Raw genomic sequence first — 18,950 nt, 5'->3', positions numbered from 1 at the left:
TCTAAACACCATACTCACAGAAGGCAGAACATCTTGTTCTAAAGGTCTTGTTTGTTGAGCAAACTGCCAAGACTACCTAAAGCTCTATGTTCCCTATTAGTTTGACCTGGGTTTACCAAATTTCTGACTTTTCTCTGTATTTAATCCTCTTTGTGCTGGCTTTGTGCTTCCCCATCATTTCCCTCTTCCCCTTAAATTCTCTCCTCATCCTCAATTCCAAACCCAGCCAAAAAAAAATCAAGACAAACAACCTATGTGTTCACTAGTGATTTTGATCTGTGATTCTGAATATATCACAGAATCTCAGAATTGGAAGGCATCTCAATTGTGCAGTTCAGTCCACACACGAACATGCTCCCCACAACATTGCCAACAAAGGGTCATCCATCCTCTATAGAACACCTCCAGAGATGGTCCACTCACTAGTTATTAACCCTTCTGACTGTTTTTGTTGTTCAGTCATTTCAATTGTGTCCAACTCTTCATGACCTCATTTGGGATTTTCTTGGCAGAGATACTGGAGTGCTTTGCCCTTTCCTTCTCCAGCTCATTTTACAAAACGGGTTAAGTAACTTGCCCAGAATAACACAGCTAGTAAGTGTTTGAGGCCAGGTTTGAACTCAGGAAGACGAGTCTTCCTAACTTCAAGCCTGACACTCTAACCACTGAGTAACCCCTTCCCCCGGGCCTTTCCACTTTTGTACAGCTCCAGATTATTAGGAAGTATTTCCTTACATCAAACCTAAATTTATCAACATGCCTAGATCTGAGAGGAAATAGGGAATTTCCACTAGGGTGGGACAAAATAAACCAGTGACAGGAGTAGGAGCCTTGGAGAAGCAAGTCCTCCCAATAGGGGCTTAATCCAACCCCTAATATATACAGAAACTTAAATTGAATGGGATTAGAGGCCATCTCCCATTTGTACCTAACCAAGCATCTCTTCTATACAACATATCTGATGAGCTGTCATCTGGCCTTTCCTTGGGGATTTTTAATGAAAGGGGAAAATTTTTGATAGATCTAGTTATTAGGAAATTTTCATCAAGCCAAAATTTGTCTCTGCTGTTTCTTTTTGTTTTTAATAAATAAATATATTCATTTTTATTAGCATTTATAGTCTATTCCTTTCCCCCCATCCCTGCCAAAAAGTGTCTCTCAAAACAAATAAGCAAACAACCCTCATTACATACATTTATAGTCTGGCAAAAAAAAATTCCATATTGTCCATGCTCCAAAATTTGTGTGTCTCTCATTGCATTTTAAGTTCCTCGCCTCTTTGGCAGGATATGAGTAGCATGCTTTATCTTTAGTCTTTTGGATTTATAGTTTGCCTTTGAGTGGTCAGAGTTCTTTCAAAGTTGGTTTGCTTTACAAGTTCACCATCCTTTAAGAGGCTATGCTAGCTCTCACTTTTCTCTATCAGTTCAGTCGGGCCTTCCCAGCTTGCTCTGAAACTGTCAATTTTGGCCTGTCTTATGGCATGATAACACCCTATATATACAATGTGCCATAACTTGTCTAGCTGCTCCCCAATAGGAGGACAGTCTCTTAGCCTATACTCTTTGATTGCTACAAAAGTCACTCCTAGCAATATTTTTATACATAGAGGTCTTTTTCTTCTGATCCCTTTGGGGTATGGATGCACCAGTGGTATATTTGGGTCAAAAGGTATACACAGTTTAGTGTCTTTTTGGGGCAGAATAGCTGAATTAGTGACTCCACCAACATTTGAAGGCACTAGTGTGACAATTTTCTGTAAGTCCCTCCAATATTTGTCATGTTGCTGTAGTTTCTACTCATTGCCCCCAAATCCTCTTCCACATAACAGCTAGCTATCTTGTCCCTCTCTGGGCTAAACATCTCCAATTCTCTCAACTAATCCTCTTTGGGCATGAATCTAAGGCCCTGCAACCATTCTGGCGACCTTCTTCAAATCACTCTCTAGCTGATCAATGCCCTTCCTAAATTAGGGTCTCCAGAGCTCAAAACAATACGTTAAATGTGATTTAATTACGGCAGATTGCAGAAAGACTATCATTTCCTAGTCTTAGATTTTATGCCTCTCCTTTGTGTAGTCTGATTGCATTTGCTTTTTTTTTCTGTCATTACCATCCTGTTGAATTCTATAGAGATTGTGGTATACTATAACCACTAGGTCTTTTTCAAGTGAATTGCTATCTAGCCAACCTTGTATTGTGACATTGATTTTTCTAACCTAAGTGAAAGATTTTAAATTTATTCCCAATAAGTTTAATCTCATTAGATCTAGTCCAATGTTCTAATATGTCAAGATCTGTTTGAGTCCTGATTTCATCCATTGTGTTAATTATCCCCGCTAGCTTCGTGTCATTTGCAAGTTTTTATGACTGCCACCTATGCCATTACCCTAGTCTGATAAAAATGATAAACAATACAGGGCCAAGTAGTGGTCATTGAGGCATTCTACTAGAGGCTTTTTTCTCATGTTGAACCTAAATCAATCTCCCTCTATCCCCTACCTTTCTCAAGGTATCCCATTTATCCTTTCCCAAGAAAAGAACAGATGACAACTTGTCAAATATGTTGCATAGAGGGGATGCTTGGATAGGTACACATGAGAGGAGATGGCCTCTAATCCCATTCACTTCAAACAGATGTTTCAGGGGGTCACACAATTGTCTGATTCCTATATGTGATCCAGTCTGATGATGGTTACCACAATTGGATGCAATATTACAAATATGGTATGACATCAATTACAATGCTAGATAAAAATATTGAATAGACAGGGCTATGGACAGAAAGACCCAAGATATTCTTCTAGAGACCTCCTTCCTCTTCAGATTTCTATTCATTCACTTATTATCTCCTAACTCACATTTCCCAATTTTGTCTCATAAGGCAATTGTGGGAGATGATCTCATGCCTTGCTAAAAAATCATGTAACTCTGTTCATGAAATTTGCTTCATCTATCAGAGTAGTAAAAAGTAGATGAAATCACTCTTATCCAACTTGCTCTTAACTAACCTATGCTAGCTCATAGTGAATCATGACTTCCATTTTTAAATTTTCACAATCACCCCTTTATGATTTTGCTAGGACTTGAAGTCAAGCTCACCAGCCTGTAGTTTGAAAAGTCCATTGTCTTTTTCTTTTAGAGAAATTGGACATTTGCCCATCTCCAAGCCTACAACAACCCTGCTATCCTCCATCATCAATGGTTCTGCTCACATCTGAAAATTTCACCATTACCTTGGAAGATACTCTTTTTGGACCTGAAGACTTTAACTTACTGACAACAGCTAGATGTCGTCTTGTCATCTCCTCACAATGGCTTTCAGTTTCCTTTAAATTCTTCCTGTTCCAGGACAAAATCTCTCTTTGGTACAGAAAAAAGAAGGAAAAAGAATTCCTTACCATATTCCTTACCATATTACACCCAGTCTGGGGCCTTTTTCCTTTCTCTTTATTCCCCAATTCTTATTCCCAAAGTCCTTTTTGTTGTCCTTAGACTTTGTCAAAACATTAGCTCATCCCTAGGATTTGGTCTTCCTGACACTATTGCATATTGTCATCCCTTTGAATTTGTCCTCAGTTATCTGCCCTTTGTGCCATCTTCCATATAGATCCTTGATGAGAAGCCATGTGAGTTTCTTTAGACAGTCCCCACTTTTCTTCCTCATTAAAATAAATGACAAAATATAAAAACAAATAAAACAAAATGATCATTTGAATTTCCTTGTTGAGAATTTCCCTTCATTCTTAAGCTGGATTCCCTTTTAGAATCTCAGATCATAGGCTCCCATTTATTCTTTCTCTGAACTCTATGAAAGCTGCTTTCCTAAAATCTAGGGTGCATAGCAATCTTTGCTAGGTATTCCACTCTAACTAAAATGAGGTATAAAGATGGCATGTACATTTTCCCCTAAAGCCACCCCCTCCCCACTTTATCCCCAATTCACCAACCAGTTCCCTGTAATTGATCAAAACCAGGTTCAGCACAGCAGTTTCTCTTGGCAATTGCCTTCTGAAAGATGAAATTAACAAGACAAGTGAGAATTTATCAGCTGCTTAGTTTTTATCAGAAAGATACCTTCAGTAGATGTACGGATATATGAAGTTCCCCTCCCCCCTACAATCATTCTGTCTCTGCCAGTTGGGTGATTTGCTTTAGGAACTCATCATACATTTTTCCCCCTTCTGGTTATACCATAATACTAACACAATATCACTTCTATTTCTCCACCCTTTGATCCTCACTCAAATGATCTCCACCCTTCTTCTCCCCTCAGGTTTGTAGATTTCCATACAGGTATATACTTTATGTATAATGATATGGTACCACCCTGATTATCTAATCTGTTCCTTTTGAACAAAAAAAAAAAAAAACAAGTGAATCCCTTCTAATACTATATTTTAGTCAAGAATTGCATTCCTTCAAGTCTTCACAATGTCCTAAGGCTATTTTTTAAACTCTGCATTAAAATCTTGAGTTCCTTTTATTAACCATGGTTTTTGCACAACATCTCTTCTGTCTATCCCCTTTGCTCTACCTACCCGGCCACTGCCATGGTTCGGGCCTTCATCACTGCTTGCATGGGCTATTGTAGTTGTATCCTAATTGGTCGTCCTCTTTCCAGTCTTTTTTCTCTTTAATCTATTTTTCACGCTACTGCCAAAATAAGGCTGAGATCCAACCATGTTAATCACTTGTTCAAAAATTTTCTGTGGCTACTTATTGTCTCTAGGATAAAGTACGAACACCTCAGTCTGGCATTTGTAGTTGTCCATAATCTGACTCCAACCTAAATTTCTGAGATTTTGTGAAGCCTCCATGACTTCATCAAGAATGGGTCATGCCACATTCAACTCATTTTTTGACAGGGTTACTAGCAAGATTAGTTCATGGAAGTATTGTAGCTAGAGTTTAGCTAGATTGTTAGCAAACAATTTCACAAAGTCTCTCCTGCTGTTCCTGTGGAAAATATGGAGAGATGTAGGTCAGACCATGAACTGGTTGACTATCTGCATCTGCATCTGAATAGGTCAGAATCATAGAAATCACATCTGTTCGTTCTTTCAGCAGTTCATTTGGATCCTGTGAATTGAATTCTTCAGAGGAGTTAGGTGTTCTCTTACTGTCTTCCTGCTTACCTTGGTTATCTATTTCCTAATAGCCATTTTTATGCTGTCCTTTCTAGTATAAATTTCTTCTTGGCAAAGAAGACTGAAGCTTTGCCTTCTCTCTGTGATCTGTCATTCTACCCATCCCATTCTATCTATCCCTTCTGTGAACCTCCTCTTTTCCTGATTATAATTTAAAAATCCCCTGGTGTTGTACTTATCTTTCCTCACCCATCTCAGCTCATTCTGAAGTTTGGCACCCCCAACATGGTTCTTAAAGAACTGTGCCACTGACCTGTCTGTGTTTTTAAACATGTCTTTTAAAAGTCGATGATGATTTCCTGGTACATCTTCATTAATTTCTTTAGACAACTCCCCAACAGTTATAGTAGTCATAGACATATTATTTTTAGATCTGCAGCAGACATCTTGTTAAGTAAGACTTTGTCATATTGCATCTAATGTTTAAAAAAAACAAATCCAGATGATAGACATAGCAAGTTCTTAAGTTATCTAACGCTACTTATTTAGCTGTGTGACTTCTGTAGAAAATCATCTTTAATAGCCTACCTATACCCTTCTCAGATTTTCATCAAGGATGACCTCAATATGTATATGGACCATTCTTATGAAGATTTTCAAGAAATAAGAAAGTGAATCTTAAATTGCAATGTCTACCTACAGTATTTTCTATTCTTTGGAATGTTTTACTCGTTGAGATATCTTGAAAATTGGTCCTCGAGTGCAGTTAAAAGTGTGTTAATGCCAGCAACGATGTTGTCTGTTAAATATCTGATCATATTCAGGCATTCTTCCTGCCTTCATCTTTTTTCTTGTCACTGAGTGGCTAGAGCTCAAATATAGTGGTTTCACTAATATTGTTGATGAGAGGATGTTATTGTAGAAAAGCCTTATTATACATGAAATATATAATTTGCTTTCCAAATATAACTAAATCCATGTTACATTCAGGTTCCTTTAACATGTATCTTTCCGTTCAAGGTATATCGAACTGACTGTGATATTGCTATATTGTTTCTTTCATCTATCATGTTGTGGGGCTCATTTAGCCATGACTGCTGAAATTCATTTCATAACGTCTGTTTTGTGGTTTTCATGACTCTTCGTATGATGTGTAGAAGGATGTATTTGCTTCTTTAAAACATTTTTTGGTTACATTTTAAGTTCTGAACTGTCTCTCACCCTCTCTCCCTGGTGCAATAAATTGGCTAGCAGCTGCTGTGGGGGTGTAAAACCAACAACAACCAGCTCACAGAATGCTGCAAGCCCAGGATCTTTTGATCTGCTCTACTAAGGAAAGCAATGTTAAGGGTTTAACAATCTTACTTTAATCCAACATACAAATATCATTCACTCAGCTCAGGGGAAAAAGCCAGCACCCTGAACTTCAGAGCAAATACAAACAAATTACAAACATACGTTTATGAACAGACCAAATACTATTCATAGTTACCAAGGAACCATCAACATCTGAGTTAAGCCAGGAGCTCAACAAGCCTGGTCATGTGCCATTCCTGCTGCAGCTCAGACCTCCGAAAGAGAAAGCCAACCTCTGCATAAATATAAATATCTTGTTCAGGGTCAAAGGTGAGTCACACATGCGACTCACCCACGAGACCTAAAATCATCACAAAAATGCAACATAAACCCACATGGTCCAAAAGCCTTTGATGTCACAAACATGTCACTCAAAGCCATGTAAACTAGGCTTTCCCTTGAGGCAAGGAGGTCATCAAGGACTCCTAAATTAATCAAGGAAACAAAGGCCAAACTCTTCAAGGGCACTTGGTTGAATAAGTGCTAAGAGCCCATCTTGATTTTCAATATACTCCCTTCCCACCCTGTAGTAAGAAGAGAAGGCCACCATTTGACACACATATATATATATACATATATGTACATATGTTTATGAATATAGAGAACATACTATGCATATTTCTATTTATCAGTTCTTTCTCTAGAGATGGATAGCTTCTTCCTTCATAGGATCTTGGTAGTTGATTTGAGTATTTGTATCAGGAGGACCGAGTTTATAATCTCAAAGAGGATCATAAACATGTCTGAAAGGTTCGGAACCGCCGGATATAAGAAACTCTCAAAGTAGAAGGCAGAAGAATCAAAACATTTATTTAGGCTCCACAGTAACCAACCCATGAACCAAAAGCCCCATTTTGATATGTTGATCAAAATCTTCCAGGCCCAATAAGTACGCCTTGCAAGAGTAACCAGGAGGCTACAGAGAAGCATGATTGCGTAAAGCAAAATCATGCTTCCCCCTCGATGGTAATAAGATTACCCACTGGCCTGAAGTCTTTGTTCAGCTTCCTCCCGTAGATCAGCTCTGCTACTGGCAGCTCCTGCCTCAGCTGTGTCTGTAACTGACGTAACTGTCGTAACTGCCTCTGTAACTGCCTCTGGCTCCAACTGTCGCTGTAACTGTCGCTGTAATGGCCTGAAGTCTTTGTTCAGCTTTCTCCCGTAGGTTAGCTCTGCTACTGGCAGCTCCTGCTTCAGCTGTGGCTGTAACTGACGTAACTGTCGTAACTGCCTCTGTAACTGTCGTTGTAACTGTCGCTGGCTCCAACCGGAAAAGGAAGAGAGAGTCTTCAAGCTGTCCTCTCCCCTCTTATAGGGTTTTTGACATCATCAAGCTCCGCCCGAATGACCAGGGCCGATTGGTTCCTGAGTTGGCTCCTCCCCCTAGCATAGCCGTTAACACCTCCCCTCAGCCAGCCCCATGACTCATCACACAGGAAGTTGTCTGCTTCCCGGCATGCTCCCCGGGCCTCCTGCCCCGGAAGAGCAAGCCACAGTGTCCAGAGGCTCAATGAGGTAAGCTGAGTCATTCAAAGAAAACAAAGGCCATTCTGGTTACAGTATTGTAATAGCCAGAATAACTTCATCATTTACAGTTTTTCTTTGAACAATATTGCTGTTACTACATCCAGTGTTCTCCTGGTTCTGCTCATTTCACTCTTCATTATTTCGTGAAAGTCTTTAGAGGTTTTTCTGAAATCAGCCTAGTCATCATTTCTTACAACACAGTTCCATCACAATCATATACCACAAATTGTTTAGCATTCTCTCAGGGGTGATACAATAAATGTATCCGTGGATAAATAAATCCAAAATAATTTGTGGAGGCATTGAGCAGTATAAACTTGGGGATGAGGAAAGTCTCTTCCCAGAAGATGGAACTTGAACTGATCTTGAAGGATAGAGTTAGATTTGTGGCCAAAGAGCCTTCTAGTCATTAGGGGCAGCCTGTGCAAGATCATGGGGATGGGAAATGGAATGTCAAAAGTGGTCAGGGGACCAACTTGGCTGGAATGTTGAGTAGGAGAGAGGAAATAACACCACAGAACCAGAGAATTCTATGGAAAACATGGCAGAGAGAATTTAGGTAAGGATCAATGAAAGTAGAAATAGAAACAGTAATGACAACAGAGAATGTTGTAGACCACCTGAACAGAAAGAGGAAACAGATGAGGGGTTTGGCAGACAGATCACAAGCTGACACAGTGGCATGATTGTGACAGTGATGGTGGTGGTGGGGGGGAGTTTCAGTTATCTGGATATCTTCTAGAGCTTTCTTTGTGCCAAAGTAGGACAGTCTTCCTTGACTTGCCTTCACAATGACTTCATTCTTCAAAAGATAGAGGAACCAAGAAAGGGAACTTCTATTCTGGATCTGCTTCTCATCCACAAGGAGGAACTGGTTGCTGGTACGGAAATGATGGAAACTTTTCTTTGTGGGAAGTAACCATTCCATCTTAGAATTTGAGAAAGATTAGGAGAGGAAATCTGGACATTGATTTCAGGAGAGCAGATACCAAAGTGTTTGGCAAAGGATAGGTAGGTTGTCATGACCAAAAGTTCTATAAGAGAAGAGTGGTAAGTGCTCAAGTATGAAATTCTGAATGCTATCCACATCCACAAAAGGAACTATGGAGTCTGAATGCCGATCAAAGCATACTATTTGTTCTCTTTTTTTCCCTCCTTTCTTGTGGTTTCTCCCATTGGTTCTAATTCTTCTTCACAACATAACTAATGTGAAAATCTGCCTACTATGAATGTATATGTCTAGCCTATATCAGATTGCACACTGTTTGGGGGAGGGGAAAGAGGGGGAGAAAATTAAGAACTCGTAATCTTATGGAAGTAAATGTTGAAAAATAAGAATAAATAAATAATTAATTAAAAGAATGAAATTCTGGAGAAACAAAGAAAAGAAATTTAAATGAGGCAGGAAAAAGGGAGTTGTCTAAAGAGACTGATGTGAATGTGCAAGGAAATCATCATCTAACAGGCAGAAGAGTTTTTGCTTTAACCCAGAGTCTATAAGGCCTTCAGGAAGATCATTTTGGAAGTTGCATGAAGGATGGATTAGAGACAGGAAGCAGAGAGAACATTTAGAGGACTCTTACAATTGTCACAGAATCACAATTTTTAGGGTTGGAAGAAACCTCGGGAACCCGTTAGTCCAATCCGTGCCTGAAAAGACTACAATAAAAATCTGGACCAGGTAATAGAGATGGATGAAATGAAACTCAAAACAAGTAGAGGGATGGTCTGGAAGTAGCAGTGAGGAAAAAGGAGAATGCCCACTCCTCTTTCCATACAATTTTATGTAGGGGAGGAGGTTGAGAGAAAGAACACCCTTGGCTAGAGAGGGTAGCCAGAGATGCATTGTCTGGAAGGAACCAGATTTTCATTACACCAGAAAATTGAAAGAGTGCAAGGGTAGGAGTACTAGGATGGTACATTGAGACAGAGGAATATATAGGCCATGGAATTATAAGGCTGAGGTGGCTAGAGGTGAGAGCAGGAAGATAGGGAGAGGTATCAGGATGAGGGATCTTCATCTCAACAAGAAGTTGAGATAAGAGAAGCAAGAGACAGAAGTCTGCTTAATATAGGATGGAGGAAGAACCAGTTGGCCCCATACATCCAGGGTCCATGATCACTGAGCATGGATGGTGGCATCAACTTCCATGTTTGGTCACTCCACTTGAAAGGGATCTGGAGTGTCAGTGGCAGACAGAGGAAGCAGAGAGTTTTGTCTGGGCACCTGGGTCAGTAAATTACCAGTGTTTGGGTTCTCAGATAGACCAAACTTATGCCACCAATTCCATGGTCAGCCTAAGACGTCAGAGATGAGGAATACCCAGACAATATCCTACATGGGAAGCAAGCACTCAGTTTTTAATCTCTTGCAAACATGAATCAAGGAAAGAAACATTTTCTCCCCTATCAGAATGTGAACCAATTGAAAGCATTTATGCTTGTGCCTCAATGCATAGCACAATGCTTTGCTGATGATAATAGTAACGATAATATAATATTACAATATAATAATCATGATAAAATATAATGATAATAATATAATAAATAATAATAATATAATAAAAGCTTAATAATTGCTTTGCCATTTATTCATTCAAATGGAGCATCAACTACTCTTTTGATAAAGAGTCAGACCATTCAATATAAAACTCGGGACCATTGCTTGCCATCAGTACAAACCATCAGTACCATTCTAACTATGTGCCGGAGAGATCCCTTCATTGACTTCTGAGACAAGATGCTTCTGTCTCCTTACTGGCTCTGGGGGTCACTTGTGGGCATTGGGGAAATTGTCTTCTGATCTTTCATGACGTTAGAACTCTTTATCTGGCTGTTTCTTACTGCTCCAGAGGTTGTTTTCTTGTCTAGGAGTTAACCTGGTCAGATTGTCACCTTCTCAAGCAAAGAGTAGCCATAATAATTTGTCCTGTGGGGCTTAGCAGCTGTCTTCATGAGCTGCGTCTGAGGCTTCCTCTTGTTTTATAGCTCACTTTCTGTGAAAAAGCTGTTCCTGCTTCAGTTTCTAGGCACCATTTAGGTATATGGTCTAATGTCACTTCTAAGAAGTGACTCCTCTCATGGCATTTTGTTTCCTCTTTGACTAACAGTTTTCTCTGACTGTGCTTTAGATGAGAATGACCTGTCCTCTGCAAGCCCTAGTATCCTGGTTATTATTCTCATTTTGGATCAATCCCCTGACCACTTGGGAATTTAATCTTAGTTGTCCAGGTGTTGAAAACATTTTTTGTCTTTCAGTTGTTTTTCAGTCATTGTGATTCTTTGTGAACCCATTTGGGGTTTTCTTGGCAAAGACACTGGAGTGGTTTGCCATTTCCTTCTCCAGCTCATATTACAGATGAGGAAACTGAGGCAAATAAGATTAAGTGACTCGTCCAGGGACACACAGCTAGTAAGTGTCTGGGGCCAGTTTTGAATTTAGGTCTTCCTGACTCCAGGTCAGGCACTCTATCCACTGTGCCACCTAGTTTCCATTGGGAGAAAAAAAATACTTGAGTGAAGTAATTTACTGTGTTTACCGGTAGTATTAGCTTGTCCTTACTGTATAACAGATGACTCATCACATTTCAGTACTTTTAGCAGTACTATTCTAGAACAATTTTCTCTTAAGGGAGAACAAGACTTTCACAAAATAACTAAGCTATTTTGTGAAATAGTCACTTATAAATTTTTTTTAATGAAAATGAAAATTTAAAAAAATGAAACATTCAAAAAATGAAAATAAAAAAAATTCAGAAGATATACTCCTTTAACAGAAAGTCAGTCTTGAACAGTGGTTCTCAAGATTTTTGTAGTACAGACCTCTTCACTTAAAACAAGACTTTTTAGTAAAACCTTTTTTATAAATGATTTATAAAAATCCCTAATGCCCATGATATTAAATATGTCTAGTTTTATAAAAAAACTTCAGATCAATTTTCATGAATTTTAATAATATTGTGACTGACTTGCTCTCAATAGGCATCAATGATAGGGCGATCGATCGAGAGGCGGGAGAGCCCTTAGAGGTTGTCTGCTTCTACTCCCTCATTTTATAGATGAAACTAAGGCCTAGAAAAGTGAAATGATTTGAACAAGGTCGCACTGTTAGCAACTGACAGAGTCAGCATTTGAATCCAGATACCTCAATTTCAAATCCAGCTCTCTTTCCACTGGACAAGTATTTATCCATCTGGAAGATGTTTTATTATAATTTTATTTTCACCTTTACTTGTGTGTTGGTCAGTCATTTTCAGTCATGTCTGACTCTTGGTGGCCCTGTTTGGGGTTTTCTTGGCAAAGATACTGGAGATTTGCTATTGTCTTCCCCAGCTCATTTTACAGATGAGGAAATTGAAGCAAACAAGGTAAAGTGACTTGCCCAGGGTCACACAGCTAGTACGTGTCTGAGGCCGGATTTGAACTCACAAAGATGAGCTTTCCTTGGAGCTCTAGCCACTGCACCATCTACCCCTTCATCCACCCCAGTATTTTGTGATACTGTTTCAGTTTATCTCATTATCACTTAAAATTTTGCTTTTTATTTTAAAATTCACTTTTATTTGTAAATGTCTTTGTAATTGTTCTGGAAACATGAAACTAATTTTTATAATTTGATAACATAGCATGTAGGACATAAAAAGGATGTAAAACAATTTGGACATCACTATCCTAACATTAGTGTTTCTTCAATTTGGAGGCTCTGGTACTAGAAAAGGTTATGCTTGCTTTATAGTCAAAGTCTTGGTCATTAACTCTCTTGCTTTCTTTTCTTTTCCAGTTTCTTGATTTTTATTGATGATCCATCTTGGACTCTGGCATGAAAATATGGATAGTACAACAACCCTAATATCAATATAAAGGCAGCACGACCCAGTAGATAAAGGGTTGGACTTGGAGTCAGAAAGACCTCAGAGAGATAGCATATGTTCTGCCTTGGTACGTAAACATGAATAGTCTGAAAGAAAGGCCTCTAGCCCATTGATTAGCCACCTCCTCTGGAGCAGAATTTATGGGAGGATATGGTCATGAGCTGCAGAGGATGACAATGGTTGAGTGAATTGAGACTTGCCCTTCTGGAAGGAGTAACCACATTTCTGAGATGACAGAGCCACTGACTTCTTTAACTATTACCTGCAGACAATAACTTTTGGCAGAAATTAGTTACAGCCATCAATTACAGAATGTTGCATCACCATGAAGACTACTATGAGTGAACAGAATAGATACAGGAATTGCCTAAAGACTGCCCTCCTGGGAATATAGGATTAAGTTGTAGGAAATAGTAGAAGGAATGGTGCATTTCGCTTTCTGCCATTTGTACTTGATTGATATGCATCCCTGCATGCCAATTATATCTTAGTCCTATCTGCATTGATGGTATATAGTTACAAATGACTTTTGGAATCCTGGCTGATATACTCAAATATGCATATAAATCTGTGATCTTATTAATACAGTTCCTCCCTCTGATGGGACAGATTCCAACCCTTCATCCAACATTCACCCACTCTGTGCACTTCTCTTCCATGTTCTTTTGAAAGCTCAACACAGGGTGTATGCCCTTAATGCTAGGGACCTTTCTTGCTTTCTTTTCATAATGAGAAGGTACAAGTATAGCACATGGTTAGTCCCTCAGTTATCCCGTACTCTTGTCACATGCCCAGCCTATCTTTTTCACCCATGTATCATTTCTTTGATGCTATCCTTTACACTAGGTCTCCTTCATATTTTCTTGTTTGTATTGTGCCAGCTACGTGACATTTTGGATAGAGTATTAGACTCAGAGACGGGAAGCTCTGAGTTCAGATGTAACCCTAGAGGCTGTGTAGCCTTGGGCAAGTCATTTAACATCCCTGTGCCTCAGTTTCTTCTTCTGTAAAATGGAGACAATAACGGCACTTAGCTCACAGGGCTGTTGTGAGAATCACAGGAGAGAACATGTGTAAAGCATCATGTAAACGCTAGCTGCTAGTGTTGTTATAATGATTATTATGATCGTGTCACAACTTGCTGGAGTCACCATTTTTCTCTCTGTTGCACTCTAGGTGGTAGACATTTTTAGACCACTGGATTTTAGGATCATAGATCTTTAAGGAATCTGAGAGGTCACCTAGCAATAATAACAAGAATAATGATGATAGCTACCATTTATGTAGGGATTTAAGGCTTGAAAAGCACTTTGCAAATATTATTTGATATTTATACCACTTATCTGGGATGTAGGTACTATTATTATCCCCATTCTACAGACGAGGAAATTGAATCATTGTTCTTTTCTGTATCAGCTCTGCCCCTCATTTTCCAGATTCTATCCTCACATCAAACGTGATGCTTCACATTTAACACATTTTATGAAAGATAACAGATTGTTGTCTGTGGGAATGAGCATCCACTTATCATAGGATAAGTGCGTGATAGCTTGGTAGCTTGGTAAGACTTATATGGCATTCTATACACTGCTTCATATTGTATTTCACCATATCTTGATCAAAAATGAATATCACAGACTGTATGTAGATTCATGGTTCTACAAGGAGTCTGGAAAAGAAACTATACCATGAGTAAGGGGGAGCTTCTTGAGTACCTCACAAATGGGAGAAAAGAACTTACAGAAATCAGAGCTAGGAGTTACTTGTCTGCCATATGGTCTCCCTAAGTTTGAGTCTGTCCTTGGCTCCAAATGCAGAAACTGCCATCAGCTGATATAGAGATGCTGGTAGGACATTGACGGGAAGATGTGAAACCCATCACCCTCCGGACCCTTTGAAGCTCACAAGGTCCTCTTCTATTCAAAGGCCAAAGTTGTTAGGGAGTGACGAGGGTGGGGAGAGAGGGGGAGAGAAACCTGGTACTGAACTAACTTGATAATTGACAGATGACCCCTAGAACATGACCAAGTTTCCTCAGCCTATCTGAACATGATGCCTGTGCAATGTGACTTCAGTTCTAAGGCCTTTTAGTCCATAGCCTATGATTTAAAGTGATTGATTTGGCATCTTATTACTTAAGTTAAGTGGGGTAGGATGATTTCATCGAGTAAATCAATCAACCCAGCACTTACAGTTTTAAGCCTCTATCTTTTGCTTCTGGAAGATTGTATTCCAAGATCTCTCACTCATTGCAGAAACTGCCAGGTCTTTATAATACTGACTGTGGTTTCTTGATACGAGAACTCCCAAGATGTTTGCTGTATTTTTTTTGTTGATGTCAAAGTTCTAGATTTTGGCTGTGACATTTCTGAGCTTTTTTCTGAATTATTTCTTAATGAGCTCAGTTCCCTTAGGACACTGCACTGTATTTAATCATGTCAACAGTTCTGTTACTTTGATTCTCCCTCTGAATTTTGTCTCTACACATTGAGAGAATGGCAGATCCAAACAACCCTGATATTTTTTCACTAATATTATACAGTATTTAAATTTGATTTAATGTTTCAAAGTTTTAAAGTTTTCTTATGCTTTACCTTGCTAAAATTCTTTATTGATTTAAATAACAAAATTCCTAGCCAGACTGGGCATTTTTTTTTTACCCATTGTTGGTATGCTCCTTAAGGTGACTACTTTTGGATTTTTAATGATTAAAACAATTCTACACTTGTTTTTATATACCTATATAAATTTATATTGAGTCAAACATTAGTCATTCGTGGTTGTAAAGCTTTTACAGGATTAACCTGGAGATTTCCAGCTACTAGGTTGATACAAGCATTTAAAGGACATAGCAAGCCTTGCTTTCTCTTGCAGAAATTGTTGAGCAAGTCATGGAGTTTCCTGCCTTCAAATGGTAATTTTTTTTTCACCTGAGTAAAACATATTGAGACGAAGTTCATTTTCTCTTGATTTTTATAGACCAGACTCTAGCTCATTCTGTCATTTCTCATCTTGAGTGAATATTCAATACATTATTTTTCCCTTAGTTGTTTATAAAATCATCTCTTTGTTGGTATAGCTCAGAACTTGATGAAAATTAAATTACTCTGACATGCACCTTTGCTAGTGTCCAGAAGATTGTTTCTGTGTGTGGTCTATTCCTTGATCTCAATAATTCTGGAAAAATTTTATGTGAAATTTCCTGAAATATAGTGGTCAGACTCTCTTTAGTTAGGTAGAACAAGAGAATTGTCTTGAAGTATTCAAAGGCATAGTCTCATGGAAGGGAGATGAAATTTGCTTTTCTAAGCCTCAGAAAGTAAAACAAGGAGGAATGAATAGAAGTTGCAAAGAGACCGATGGACCTACTAAAATTACAGCTAATCATAGACTGGGGTGTCTTGTAATGCAGAGAATTCACCCTTCCCAGGAAGTCTTAAAGTGAAAACTAGAGGACCTCTCTATTGGGTATTTTGCTGTGTGGCAAAGGAAGATATGGGTTCGAATCTTGCCTCATCCTCTTATTAGCCATAGAAGACTGGACTCATTACTTAACTTCTCTCAATTTCCTTAAGCCATAAAATGAGAATAATTATAGCATCTACCTCACAAATTTGTTGACCAGATCAAATGAGATCATATGTACAAAAGGCAATTTACAACTTGAAATACTATATAAATGTCTGTTATTTAGAGACAAGCTGGAATAGATGGCCTCAGATTCCTTCTTATTCTGTAATTCTGAATCTCTGATGTTTTACATGTCCATTGGCACAGTGGATAGAGCACTGGGCCTGGAGTTAGGAAAGTCTGAGTACAAATCCAGACACTGACTATCTGTGTGATCTTAGGCAAGTCACTTAACTTCCTTTGTCTCAGTTTCCACAATGGTAAAAGGGGACAATAATAGTACCTACCCCACAGAATTGTTGTGAGGAGCAAATGGGATAATATTTGTAAAGCAGCACAATTCCTGGCATGTAGTAGGGGTTTAATAAATGCTCCTTCCTTTCTAAATTATCTCATCAATTTCTAGCCTTAAGTTCTATCATCTTTGTTTATCAAGCCTTCCTCTAGCAGAGTTGTCTTTTTACCTTCTTCTTTCAGAGGGTGCAGTGGAACAAACCCTGGTTCTGGAGTCAAAGTATTTCTATTCAGATCCTGCCTCTAATAATCCAGGTGCCTTTGGGTGCTCTTGACCTCCCTAGCCCACAGCTTCCTCATCTATGAAAGACGTGAGACTAGCTGGCCTGGAGTACCACACAGCTCTAGAGTGATGATCTTAGGGTCCTCTTCTGCTGCTTCTGCTGCCTGGTCTTCCAGTGGAAGAATTCTCTTTCTCATTGATTCTCCTTTATTGGGCATATCCATTCAGTCTATTTTACTAAAATTTTTTCCACAACCATCTCCATGCTGTTGACTTTTGGTATTTTTTTTTGTCTTGTTCTTTTTTTTAAAAAAAAAAACTGATGTTCCAGTCCTCTCTTTATAGAAAGAGAGGACTGGAAGTTTTTCTTTACAGGTACCCATTCTTCCTTTACTACACTTATTGTATATTTATATATATTATCCAATTTAATGCATTCTATGATAGTTTCAGTCTTCTTTCTGGAGCCAGAACGGATGTTAACTTATTTTTCCCCTTTCTCTCATCATCTCTTCAGATTATTTTAATCCACAATATTTATACATTTTAAGCCTTTCTTGTGTTTCTGCTGGTTGGAAGTTGAATATTTTCCTTAGATCTGTTGTTTTTTTGGGAGGGATGGGGGGAGGTAGGATATTTCAATGCCTCTTTTTTTGTTGAGTGACCATCTTTTTTTTTCATTAATGATTAGATTCAGTTTATAGAGTAAATCACTTGTAGCTTGAGCTCCTTTGCTTTTTGGAATTCGCCATTCTATTTTCTTCTGTGTTTTCTAATGAATGTGAAATAATCGAATGTTAACCAAATTTCTTTTAATTTATATCTGAAGGCCCTCAGAAGAATTTGCTGTTTGTCACTGGAACTATTAAATATAATAACTATAAATCATGGAGTTTGAAGTATTACATACACACACATTTTTCTGGAGGTTATTAATGTACTTTTTCACTGGTGTTTTGTTTTCTGTACTCAGAAGTATCCCCCCCCCATTATATTTTTCAAGTTTTGTGATTTGTTGAGGTCTTCTGAGAGACCTATTGGAGATTCCTAAGTTGTCATTGCATAGCTTATCTTTGTGGTCAGTGGCTTTGATTTGTATAGAGATTGTGTGTTCTTTAAACATTATTACCTTTTGCTTTTCTTCTGTTGAATTTCCTTCCACTTGGGTATTTTTATATTCCAAATTGGTTGATGTCTCTTTTGCTTTTTTGGAGAATTACTCCACTGTGGTTTTATTTTTTTCTGTCAACTGATTTTTATTACTGCATTAAGAGCTTCAACTTATCATATATACATATATATACACATACACACATGTATACACACATACACATACACATATATATTTTTATTCATTCCTCATTTCTTCTCTTATAGATTTCATTTCTCTTTTGTACCATTCTGGAATTTCTCATTGGTACATGCCCTCTTGGGATTCCACAGAATTCTATTTTATCAGATACTAGTTCTTTTTCGTTTGCTTTATAATATTTGTAAAGGCAGCTTTGTAATCTCTGCAATCTCTTCAGGATCCTCACAGTTGATTTATCTCCCTGTGGTCCAGGTTTTTGCTGAATTTTCTTCCTTTTTGGGTCTCAATCTCTTTTTCCCCTTATATTTCTCCACCACTCACTTTTTTACTACCTCCTTCTAGTTGGTGGGCATATCTCTCAAACTGGGGTACAAAGTTGCCTCAATCTTCTCCCATATTGAGGGATTTAGTTTTTCTGGTCTTGATCCCTGGGAGGCCTTTCTCATTTCTGGGGTGGGACTGGCTTTGCCTAGCTTTCAGTCTCCTTTCCTTCAGACCTGATGCAGTCATGCTGGCTGTCTGCCCTATTTCCTATCTTGGCTCTTCTTTCTTTCTCTAGGTAGGCTGAATCAGCATCTGCCACTTTTTACAGGTTTGGGGAATGGTGTCCCAGATAGAATATCTGTAGCTTTGAGAGTACCTTAACCT

The sequence above is a fragment of the Trichosurus vulpecula genome, chromosome 3, assembly GCF_011100635.1.
Source record: "Trichosurus vulpecula isolate mTriVul1 chromosome 3, mTriVul1.pri, whole genome shotgun sequence".
Lineage (NCBI taxonomy): Eukaryota > Metazoa > Chordata > Mammalia > Diprotodontia > Phalangeridae > Trichosurus > Trichosurus vulpecula.
The sequence above is the reverse complement of the archived record's forward strand: the minus strand, read 5'-3'. Positions refer to the sequence as shown.